Genomic DNA, 12,032 nt, shown 5'->3' with positions numbered 1-12,032 from the left:
CCCCCTCTCTCTCACGGTGCCATTTTTGGTTCTGGAATCTTACATGTGTGTTGATTTTGTGAGCAAGCTGTTTTCAAAGGGTTGTGTGGGATCCTGGTTTCTTTTTATATTTTGCTCTGTGATACAATGCTACTTTGCGGGTATGTTACTTATGTGCCAATCACTGTCTGTATTTCTTTCATCTGATCCGTAAATCTGCACAACCCCCGACGCAACTGGAGCCAAATATCAACGGATCAACTGATCTCCACTCTCGCCTGGGCCCCACCCCCTGGTACCCCAGACCCTAACATAGCCACCACCAACCTGCATGGCTGGATAGAAGTTGCGCCAACACCCTTGCACCGCTCAAAAAAAAAAAACACCTCCCACAGAATCAAGGCCAGCTGGTTCACCCCAGAACTACAGGAATCCAAACGGCTATGTTGCAGAATGGAAAAAACCTGGCACCTTGACCCTACCAACGCCAACCACATCGCTTTCAAGGATTTCTGCAAAAGCAAAGTAGAGCGTGGCCGAAAAACATCAAATGACACAGAGTGGAAGTGCCTCAACATTTCAACATTTTCAATATTTTCTGTTACAACCCTAGACCGGTACTGGTGAGATCTCATTTTAATCACTGCATTTCTTAGAGCAGTGCTATCCTAAACATTTACGGGCCATATGTATGAAAACATGAGCTTGTGAATCGCAAATAGCGATTTTTAAGAAATCACTATTTCCGAGTCGCAATTGGCCATGTAACAAAATTGCGATTCGGAATTAGCGATTTCTTAAAAATCACTATTTGTGGTTTGCGAGGCCCATTTACCGAATCGCAATTTGCATTCTCGCAATTTGCAATTTTTTTACGATTCGGTAAAAAATCACAAAATGCGAGAAAGTTCGAGAATGCACACCTGGAGGAGCCTGATGACATCACCAGTAGGAAATGAGTCATCCCAGGCAGTTTCAGATGCCACACCCAAACCAGCATCCTGAGAGAGAGCAGCCTAGCCACACAGAGCAGCACTCAGTAGGAGCAGAAACACCTGAGCCAGGATGGAGACCCCAGGCCCAGCACAGGAGAAGGCTGAAAGGAAGCTCAAGCTAAAATTCAGTGAACAGGAGCTTGAGGTCCTGACTGAGGAGGTGGTGAGAAGCCATGACCGCCTGTTCGGAAAAAGCTCACTCCAGGTGCCTGAGAGTGAAAAGAGGCGATTATGGCTGGACATACAATCCAAAATCTGCGCCATTGGAGTGGCACAGCGCTCCATCGAGGAAATAAAGAAAAGGTGGTACGACCTGGGCTCCCATGCAAAGGAGAGGGTGGCAAGGAGACTTGCGGAGGCCAGGGGTACAGGTGGCGGACCACCAACAGAAGCACCATCCACACCATTGGAGGACCTGGTGGAATCCACAATCCTCCCTGAAGCTGTGACTCGGGTCACAGACATCGACACCTCCGGCACACCGAGTACCAGCCAAGGTAAGTGCAATGATGTTTAGGAACCCTATATGTGTATGCATAAAAGACCCTTAGGAATTAGCATGTAATGTGAAGCAGTGTGTGAAGTAGTCCAGTCCACATCTTAGAAGCAGCACAACAATGCATTATGGGAGTGGCAGTCCACAAACTAGTACAGACAGTAGCACAACAATGTAATGAAGTATAGTGACACCCAAGGTAACACAACACCGTGTAGAGCAGTACCTGTACCTTTATTGCCATTTTCTGACAGATAATGTAACATACAGAACTGACATGCTGCATATTGTTGTTGCATGTGGGCCAGGCCCAGCAGCCACACCAAGTACATGTGTAGGAGAGACGGACACCCATCAGCCCTCGGATATCAACACCAGTGGGTCCCTCCACATGTCCACTGTCCGATGCAGGCCCAGGGCACTACCACTGCCAGAGTTCAGTGGCGACTCTGATGAGCACTTGGAACGGCCAAGCACACCGTCAGCACCAGACAGGCGCAGCCAGAGTCTGCAGGGCAGGGGTCAGCCAACAACAGCACCACGCAGGATTGCGACAGAGTCCCGGCCACAACATCATGAGGCAGGTGAGGGTCCATCCTTACTCGGGGGCCTTGAAGCTGCTATGTTGCAGCAGCAGCGTCTGCAAAATAAGCAGATCCTCAGTTTAGACCGAAACCTGCGAGTACACAACCGCAATATGATGGGCCTGCATCGCCAACTGGACACACTCAATGGCAATATTTTACAGCTGCGTGAGGGACAGGTGCAGGCTTCAGAGGACACCAGGGACCTAACAAGTGCTGTCTGTGACCTCTGCCAGGAGCTGCGCCATGAAAGGGTTAGCCGGCGCAGACAGGAGCACAGATTCCGGACAATGTTTGGCAGCTACTGCAGGTCCTCCAACAGGATGGCTAATTCCACTGCATTAATCACCCGTTGCGCAGTGGCAGCACAAGTGGAGGCTGCACATAGCAGCAGGGAGGTTGTCCAGGGACTAGTTCAAATCACAAATGTGATAGAACACATACTGGGACAAAGATCTGAAACTCCAAGTGAGGTAGCCTTGGGGGACACTGAGGACAGTTCATGCCTCAGTAGTGTTGCCGTACCAGCAGCAGACACAAGACGGAGCAGTACCAGGCACAGCACTGCCACTGAAGGTGGCAATAGAGGTGCCAGTGACTTAACTGGGCACCCGAGTGGTGTGCATGGGAGAAAAAAAGTGACTCTTGCCGCCATTACACTGCTGTTGCCACTATAAGGGAATAGTGCATGACTCTGTTCATTAGTTTATTTGCGTTTGTGACATCACCTGTTTCATTTATTTCACAATCATACATTACCTGACGTAAGGTGAAAAAATTCTATCACTACAGGTACAGTTGTCAGTGGATTTGTGTCATTCATACTCACGTCTGAAATAGTTGTGTGTGATGTCGGCACGCCTTTGCCTTCTGTCTGCTGCACTGGTCCTGTCTGCTGGCTGTAGAGGTGGTATGGGATCGTCATCCTCATCTGATTCAGTGTCACTGATTTCTATAGGTATGCCCCTGGTTGTAGCTATATTGTGCAAGATTGCACAAGTAGCCACTATTCTACATGTGGTCTCTGGACTGTACTGTAGTGCCCCTCCACTTTTGTGGAGGCAACGGAAGCGACTCTTCAGCAGTCCAAATGTGCGCTCCACCATGTTGCGGGCTGCCCTGTGTGCTGCATTGTATCTCCGTTCTGCTGGTGTTGTGGGATTGAGGTAGGGCGTCATCATGTAGGTGCGCACTGCATAGGCACTGTCTCCTGGAAGGAACAGAGGGTACAATGAGTAAGTGAGCCATCAGACGTCACTACTGCATGAATGCACCAGTGTACAGAGGGAAAATACCTAGTAGATATCCTTCACCAAACTCCCCAGCTAGCAGTCTTGTGTGAATGCCGCTGTAGCGAAAGATGTACGAATCATGTGTGCTCCCTGGGTACCTGGCCACGAGATCAGTTATGATATAGGAGGCATTGCATATCACCTGAATATTCATGGAATGTTGGTATTTACGGATTCGGTACGCATACTCTGTGGCTGATGGTGGACAGATTGCCACATGTGTGCCATCTATGGCACCTAGGACGTGGGGGAACTGTGCTATCTGGTAAAACTCTATTTTTGTCTGCTGTATTTCCTGTGGGGTGTGGGGGAATCTGATGTATTGTTGGAGTTTGCTTAGCATGGCGTTGATAAATGCATTGAAAAATCTGGAGAGGGTACTCTGTGAAACCCTTCCAGCTGCTGCTATGACCCCTTGATAGCTCCCTGAGGCAAGTAGGTGAAGGGAGCATAATACCTGCACATGGGTGGGTATGCTGTGAGTCCTTAATGTTCTGCGCTGCAGTATGGGTTGTAGCTCAGCTATCAGATCAAGTATCATGGCTGAGTTCAACCTATACCTCTCATATACTTCCTCCTCTGTCAGGTCAAAAAGTGTAATGCGCACTCTGAAAATGTGCTCCTGTCTCCTCCTCCCTCTCCTCAAACCTGCCAATATCCTCATCCTCCTCACCATGAAGTAGAGTGCAGCCATTTTGGAAAAGAGTCTGAGGCATTCTGGGCCTCTTTATATAGGTTGCACCTGGTTGCCACCTGGTTTCACTTAGTGGTATTTTGCATGTGCAAAATGCCATTCTGCGAAAAATCGCAATTTGCGATTTTTTGATGCATCTATTTGCGACTTTGATTTTGCGAATCGCATTTTGCGCCTCGCAATTCCCTACTGGAAACACAGAATCGCAAAATGCGACTCGCAATACCAGGTCGCAACGCAAAAAATCAAAATTTTTGCTATTTCTTATTTTTGGTCTGCGAATGCCTTTCAGGCATCGCAGACCACGTTTTTGCACTTGCAAACGGACGATTTTTGCGATTCGCACCGTTTGCGAATGCAAAAACTTTTGATACATCTGGCCCTACATTTCTTGGAGTATTGCTTGATCAAATTGCTCATCTGTGATGGACTATTCTTAAAAAGGATTATTGTTGCTTTTGTCTGAAACAGTACTAAACACAAGTGAATGAAATTATGGTGTACGGTCTGCTTCTGCAGCATGGGACGTGATCGCCAAATGGGGAGAGCCTGAACTACAATCCACAGTGACACTTGCAGTGGGAGGAGGGCTGCATTGTCAGAGACGTGCCTGGAGGCCCATGTGCTGCACGGTCGGCTCAAGCGTTCGATGTGGCTAGACTGGGCCCCGTCTCTTGGTTTTGTATTTTATTTTTTGAGGGTTTTGTGAGTTTTTTTATTTATTGTTGTTGTTGACGCCACATCCTACTTAGAGCAATGAGCAAAAGGAAGGTGAGTGTATTCAGCAGCTCTAAAGACACTAACAGTCTCAATAGCATAATTTCTCACTCTGGCCATGACTACATTAAATACCGAAATTGAATTGGTTGAAGAAAGACTGGGGGCAGCAAGGTAGTCTCTTGCCCCATTCCCAGCCCCTGTCCCTGTCCAAGACCGGCAATGATTCAATTCTGGAAGGGGAGGAGGGTAGGGCCCCTTGGGGGTGTACTGTTAAAGAAAGGGATGGGTGCATTGTGAGAAAACGGGGCTGATTACAGATGCCCCCTAACATTTTTCCCCCTTTCTTCACTTTTTGCAGGTGTTTTCCTGACTCTGATGGTGCCCTGGGTACTGCTAACCAGTCCCAGGGCCTGTGCTCTGTGTAAAATGAGTATGAAAATTAGGCTAATTATAATTGGCTATGTCAACCTATCTATAAGTCCCTAGTATATGGTAGGACATGTAGGTTTAGGGACCCCAGCATAGGAAGTGCACCCATAGGTGTACTGCTGAGGTGCCTGCGTTTAAATTAAAGTTATATGCAAATTCAACTTTGGAATTATTTAAAATAATCAAAAGTACTTTCAAAGTCTTAAACTACCTTATCTTTATATATGTCACTCCTGAGGTGTGCCCTATGTGGCCCTAGGGTTGGATGCCATGTAAATATAAACAGGGACCTCATAAAAATTGTCTTATAAGCCCTGGTGAAGTAAAATAGCCAAATTAGTTTTTCCCTCACTGCAGTGAATCGCCTCTATGGGCTAAAATGGGGAGACTTTATTTTAATTAATAAAGTCACCTTAAGTGTCAGATACCTTGAGCTTCTATCAAATTAATTGGTATAATAAATCCCACAACTTACAATTGTTGGATTTAATATGACTAGTTTAGGTAAAGATTTTTAAAACTCTACCTGAAAGTTGCCAACTTCAGCTCTGTAGTGCCCTTCTCTGATTGGCCAGCCTCTAACAGCCTGGCCAGGCTGCCTTGATGAGGTATGAAGTGGCCTGGGCTGAACACAAAGGATGTGCCTGGGGGAGGAGATCTGCCTCAGCAGATGGTGAAGCAGGAAGGGCTGCCAAACTGGTCTTCAAAGGCAGGGAAGGACATTTGGAGCATCCCAGCACCTCCCTCATATTCTGTGACCCCAGACAATTAGGTGCCCTGTTGATTAGATTAGTAGAGGGCGGTATAGGGGTGTGTTTAGGATTTTTAGCCACATCAGTGGGTGGGATCAGCCAGATATAACCTCCAAAAATCACCTTCAGCCATTTGGGATTTTTGAGGAAAGACAAAGAAGAAGAAGGACTGCCTGCTGCACCACTGCTCTGCACCTGGACACTGCACTCTGAAGGACTGCACAATCTACATACTTGGGCTTCACAACTAAAAGGATTGTACCTGTCTTCTATTGCTTCAAGATGGGACTCCCTGTTTGCTACAGGTACACAGGAGCTGCCCAGAGTCCCCTGCATCAAGGCCTGCAAGCAGAGCTCAGCTGACTAGCGTCCAGTGGCTGTTTGAGGATTATGACCAGGTGCATTCTGGAAACGTAGTCCCAACTTCCAAGGAGCAACTTGGAGTTTCCGGAACCATGGATCAAATTGTGGACACTTCAAGAACCCAAAAAGGATCTCTGGAAGAAAATCCAGAAGTTAGGAGATGTTTAGAGCAACTCCATAATTTGAAGAGGTGCATTGTGGGAGTTGTAGTCCTAGACCCCAAGAGGCAAACCAGAGCCTCTGAACCCTTGGTTGGTGCTGTGGACCACTTTCCTGAATCAAGAAATACTTCTGAAGTAAGGGTGACACTGTTTTCTCATGGGTGGCCTGAACTCTGGACTTTGTCCCTTTTCAGTGTGACCTTTTTTAACCCTTTGAGCACTAGTTGTTTCTATGCGTGAGAAAACATAAATGTTTTAAACATTCATATATCCGGATCCCCTTATCCAATTTTAATCATTTTGGTGTCATTTAAAGATAACAAATGTTGTCTATTTTCTAAATTGGTGTTGGATTTTGTATTATGTTTTGTGTTTTACTTATTTACTGTTATGTGATTTTTAAATGCTTTACACTCTTGTCTCCTAAGTTAAGCCTTGTCGCTCGTTGCCAAGCTTCCAAGGGTTGAGCAGGGTTTAATTTATTGAGACCTTACTGGACCTAAGTGGAGGTTAGTGGCCTGTTGCTAAGTGTAGGTATTTATTTGCTCTTACCAATAATCCACTTTCCAACATGCATGATATCAAGCCTACCTACTAAGCGGAAGCAGTCTGCCCCCGGAATCAAGGTATGACCAGGATGAAAGGCACTAAAGCTAATGGGCCAGAGAAGTTTACCCTATAGACACGAAAGACCCAGGCTGTCGGGAACAGACAGGCAGATGATCCAACCGGAACTCAAGACTCTGAGGTTAACTGTTTGGACAAAGTCTTTGTGGAGGCTATTTTAGAAAAAAACACTTAAACCTCTGGTGGAAACATTGAACACTATTGACTCCTCCTTAAAATACATTGTGGAGACCGCAAAATACAAATCATCTCCCATCCGGAATGTGAAGGTGGACATGGAGTCCTGCTCTTCAGGCCCACCCGCAGAATGCCGTGTGACAATACAAAAAAGTGCTGATTGATCTAGACCTAGAGGTTTACGCAGTCAATAACTACCCCCATGGATCTACCAGTTAATGTTGATATTTCTCCAAAACCCATAACTGTACCCTTAGGAAATTAAGGGAGAGGGAGGGCTTTTGGGAGTAAAGGGTTGCAGAGGTATGAACGTGATAGCTTTCCAAAGGAAAGGCACGTGCAAGTTTTGCATTTATCGCCACAGTACACCCCCTGTGTTATTGATTGAAAAAAAAATCCTGAATTATCTAACAACACTATTGAGCATGAGTATCTACTGAAAAACAAATGGCTTTCTCATTAAACAATTCACTGAAAGGAGCAAATACTGAGTGCTTCTGGAACTGTATTATTGGAGTGAGAAGGGTAAATTGGGTTGGATCTAGTAGGAAAAGACTCCCTGGTAATTGTGTGGTGGTAAATTTTTGGAAACCCCTACCACGTAACATGGATTCTGGATCAATGCGGGACCTTGCAGGATAGTGATGCCAATACTCAAGTGTTCCCATTGGGATATTTTTATCAGTCCTCTCAACCCAAACATAGTTGATTTGGGGGAAATCTCAAAATTTTCAATATCCACTCAGAATCGCTACGGCCCCCTGGGCTTTGGTTTGGAGGAAGTAGATTGATCAGGGGAGAGATTTTTTTTTTTTGACTCAGGCCCATTTGGCAACCCTGTGACAAATGCCCTACAGTGAGATTTTGGGGTCTAAAAGTAATCTTTCCCACAAAGGTGATGTGAATAATGATTTGAAGGGAAAAGGTTAAGATAGAGAAAAAGGGTAACTTACTCCCCCGGAAATTAGAGTGTATGAGTTCTGATCCACATGAACCAAACTCTGTGACGTAACATTTGGAGGGTCTTCCCAGCGTCCCTGGCAGATGGTATTTTGGAATGTGGCTGGTATTAGAGAGAAATATCATGATAATAATTGGTTTGCCCTGGTAAAGAATAAACAGGTAGTTTGCCTCCAGGAAACGTGGATGAACAGAGATATCTTTATCAATAGATTTATATCAGTTACAACTCAGGCAACATGTACATCTGCAGGGCAAAATAGTGGGGGTTTTGCTGACCTTGATTAATATCTCCTCAGGAGCTAAACTGATCAAATATCAAACTGACTCCCCTTACTACCAGCTAATAATTTTATCAGTGAAGAATAGCCCATTATTGTTATCAGTCAACTTTTATCATGCTCATTTTAATGCTGGGGTCCTATATGCCCTAGACAAGTCTATTGAGGAGATGGTATACTCTATAGATAAGAATTTCATTATTAATTATGTGGGTTGGGGATTTTAATGTCTCCCTTTGTCCTATAGGGGATGATAAGATCTGTGAATTAGCTTGTGAGGATGGTGGCAATTACTCACACTTTACTCATAACCCCTGTGGGGATAAGTTAAATAATGTTCTGAGCATCTATGATTTTGCATTGACAAATTAAATCTAATTGAATTACACCTCCTCTGATATAACTTTTACAGGGGGGGGGGCGTGGGTCAGTTATTGATCATATCACAATGTCAAGGTCATAGTTGTATAAATCGGGTGCCTTTCAGGTAATCGGCAGTGGCTTTAGTGATCATAATCCACTGGCCATAACAATTTATAATGGCTGAAGGAAAAAAGTTTTCAGAAAATAGGAGGTTCCGTTAAAGAACATAGGAATAAAGGTGTGTTATGCAAATGGCGTCGGGGGAAACAAAGGTTCTCTTATCTTCCATAGTGGCCAATAATTTGACAAATTTGAAAGTCTGTTTTAATACTGAAGTACCTCCAGCCCACATCTTAGGTGCTTTTGCTGATATCTGTGTGTTAGTAAGAGCACATCTAACTCTCCCAATTCACTCTGATAAAGTCAAACCAGTAAAGTGATTTGGCAGAACATGCACACATGCTCATGCTAACCTCATACGGGCAATAAAGGCTATCCAGAGGAATCAGACTAATGATATAAGATGTAGAGCACAATATAAGAAGGCAGTTGCACTAAGGAAAAAGGTGATTAGAGAAGAGGCATGGGAGCAACTAGTAGATGCCTCAGCTGAAAATGATGGGGCTCAATTTTGGAAAGTAGTTAATATTCCTTTCTTCACCCCTGATACAAATAAGGGAGTTGTGGCGCACATTCCAGAGGATAGCTGGATCACTCACTTTCCAAAGATGAATGCAACTAACGCAGAACAGTGTGATAACAATGATGTAAATGGTTTAAATTACCCCGTTAGTGAGGAACTGGACATACAATTGAGTGAGGTGACATCAACAAATAATAGCTCACCATCTAATAAGCCCCCGGGACTAGATAGTGTCCCAGCTGATCTCTTTAAAAATAATTTAGAGCTGTCGGCCTCAATTTTGGTTAGTTTTTTTAAAGCTGTCCTAAGCTCTGCCACTGTTCCAACATGGTCCAAAGCTATCATTGTCCCAATCTTTAAAAAGGGGAATCGGAATAACCCTACGTGGTATCGTCCAATCTCTCTGATTAATGCCACCACAAAAATGGGAGGGTCCTTTTAGACCACCTGGAAGCGTGGGCTTTTGATAACAATATCAATTCAAAGTCTGGGTATGGTTAACGGAAGGCAGTGGGGAGGGTTGGCCAATGTCTGAATCTTGATCTGCTTAAAGAAAAGTATGTGGGGGCTAAACAAGGTTGTTTATATTTGGCATTTATGGACCTCTTGGCGGCATTTGATAATGTTGTGAGAAGCAAATTATGGGCAATGCTGATTAACAAAGGGCAGACCCAAAGATAGTATCTCTGCTTGCCCAACTTCACAGTAACATGGAAGCTATGGTTAGATTTGGACAACAGGGAGAATGTACTGGCTCATTTAAGGTTGACAAAGGGGAAAGAAAAAGATGCGTCCTGGCCCCCTTTTCGTTCACATTTTACATAAATGGCCTTGAGGAAGCCCTGGTAGATGAAAATGCAGATCCCTCTAAGCTTGATGGTAAACCTAAACCAGTCTTACTGTATGCCTATTATTGCATCCTTATGGCCAGAACCGGGAGAGGCCTTTTAAAAATTGCTAAAAAAAGATTGTGGAGTTTATGACTGCGCAAGCAAAATCGTACACTATGGTTTGTGGCAGCCCAGAAAGTAGAGTGCCCCAGTTCTTCATTTCAGGCTTCTGTCTGAATTGCGTAAATACATTCACATACTTGGGGATCCCCTATGAAAATGAGGGTAGAGGAACCATCTCAGAGAGATTAAGAACAAGCAATACAATGAGGTAGGTGTAGCTCTGCGTCAATTTATTTAAAAACTTGGATATGTTCCACTAAAGCCTATTATTACCATCTATTAGGCAAGACTGACATCAATTGCGAGATATGATGCTGAGGTGTGGGGTTATATGGGTGCACCTGGGTTGCAAATAAGTGAAAATAAATTCTTGAGAAGTTTACTCTCACGTTCCTCCAGTGTACCTGCCATTATTCCACACAAAGAACTGGGACTTCTGTTTATTGAGGATTTGATTAACCCCTTCTGTGCCGCAGACGTAGTGGTTACGTCCTGCGGCACAGTGCTGCTGTGCCGAGGACGTAACCACTACGTCCTCGGCACACAGCACAGAGGGAGCGCTCTCGCTCCCTCTGTGTGCTTCCCCCCACCCCCCCAAAGTCAGGGATGGAAGGGGAAGCCCTTCCCCTTCCACCCCCGACCCCCCCACCCCCCCATAATGACGTCAGCGCGCGATCGCGCGCTGACTTCATTATGGGGATTTCGCTGCACAGGAAGCCATTTGCTTCCTGTGCGGCGAACAGAGAAGAGGTGAGTTCCTCTTCCCGGTGGGTGGGGGGTTTGGGCTAAAGAGGCACCGGGGGAAAGGAAAGGCTTTTCCTTTCCCCCAGTGTCTCTTTGAGCATTCCTGCTGCCCGATCGCATTGCGATCGGGCAGCAGGAATGCCCACTAGACACCAGGGATTTGTTTTTTTTGTTTTTCTTCACTGTTTCTTGTTTGCGGGGAGCGGCCCCTTGGGCAAGGGTCGCTCCCCTTGTGGGGGCAATTAGTTACGGCCATTTCTGCCCCCCTTGGGGGCAGATTGGCTTACTTTTTAGGCGGATCTGCCCCCAAGGGGGGCAGAAACCACTGGATCACCAGGGATTTATATTTTCTGTGCATTTATGTTGGGGGGGGTGCCCCCTTGGGCAAGGGGCGCCCCCCACCAAGGGGGCAGAGAACTGTTGGCCTTTTCTGCCCCCCTTGGGGGCAGATCGGCCTATTTTTTTTAGGTCCATCTGCCCCCAAGGGGGGCAGAAGCCACTTAGGCACCAGGGATTGTGTGTGTAGTGAATGGGGGGGCGCCCCCTTGGGCAAGGGTCGCTCCCCTGTGGGGGGCATGTCCTTTAGGGCCATTTCTGCCCCCCTTGAGGGCAGATTGGCTACTTTTTAGCCAGATCTGCCCCCAAGGGGGGGCAGAAAACACTAGATCACCAGGGTTTTTTATTTTTATGTGTATTTATGTGGGGGGGGTGCCCCCTTGGGCAAGGGGCGCCAACCCCCAAGGGGGCAGAGAACTGTTGGCCTTTTCTGCCCCCCTTGGGGGCAAATCGGCCTATTTTTTTTAGGTCCATCTGCCCCCA

This window comes from Pleurodeles waltl, chromosome 8, assembly GCF_031143425.1.
Source record: "Pleurodeles waltl isolate 20211129_DDA chromosome 8, aPleWal1.hap1.20221129, whole genome shotgun sequence".
NCBI lineage: Eukaryota > Metazoa > Chordata > Amphibia > Caudata > Salamandridae > Pleurodeles > Pleurodeles waltl.
This window is presented reverse-complemented; position numbering follows the sequence as displayed.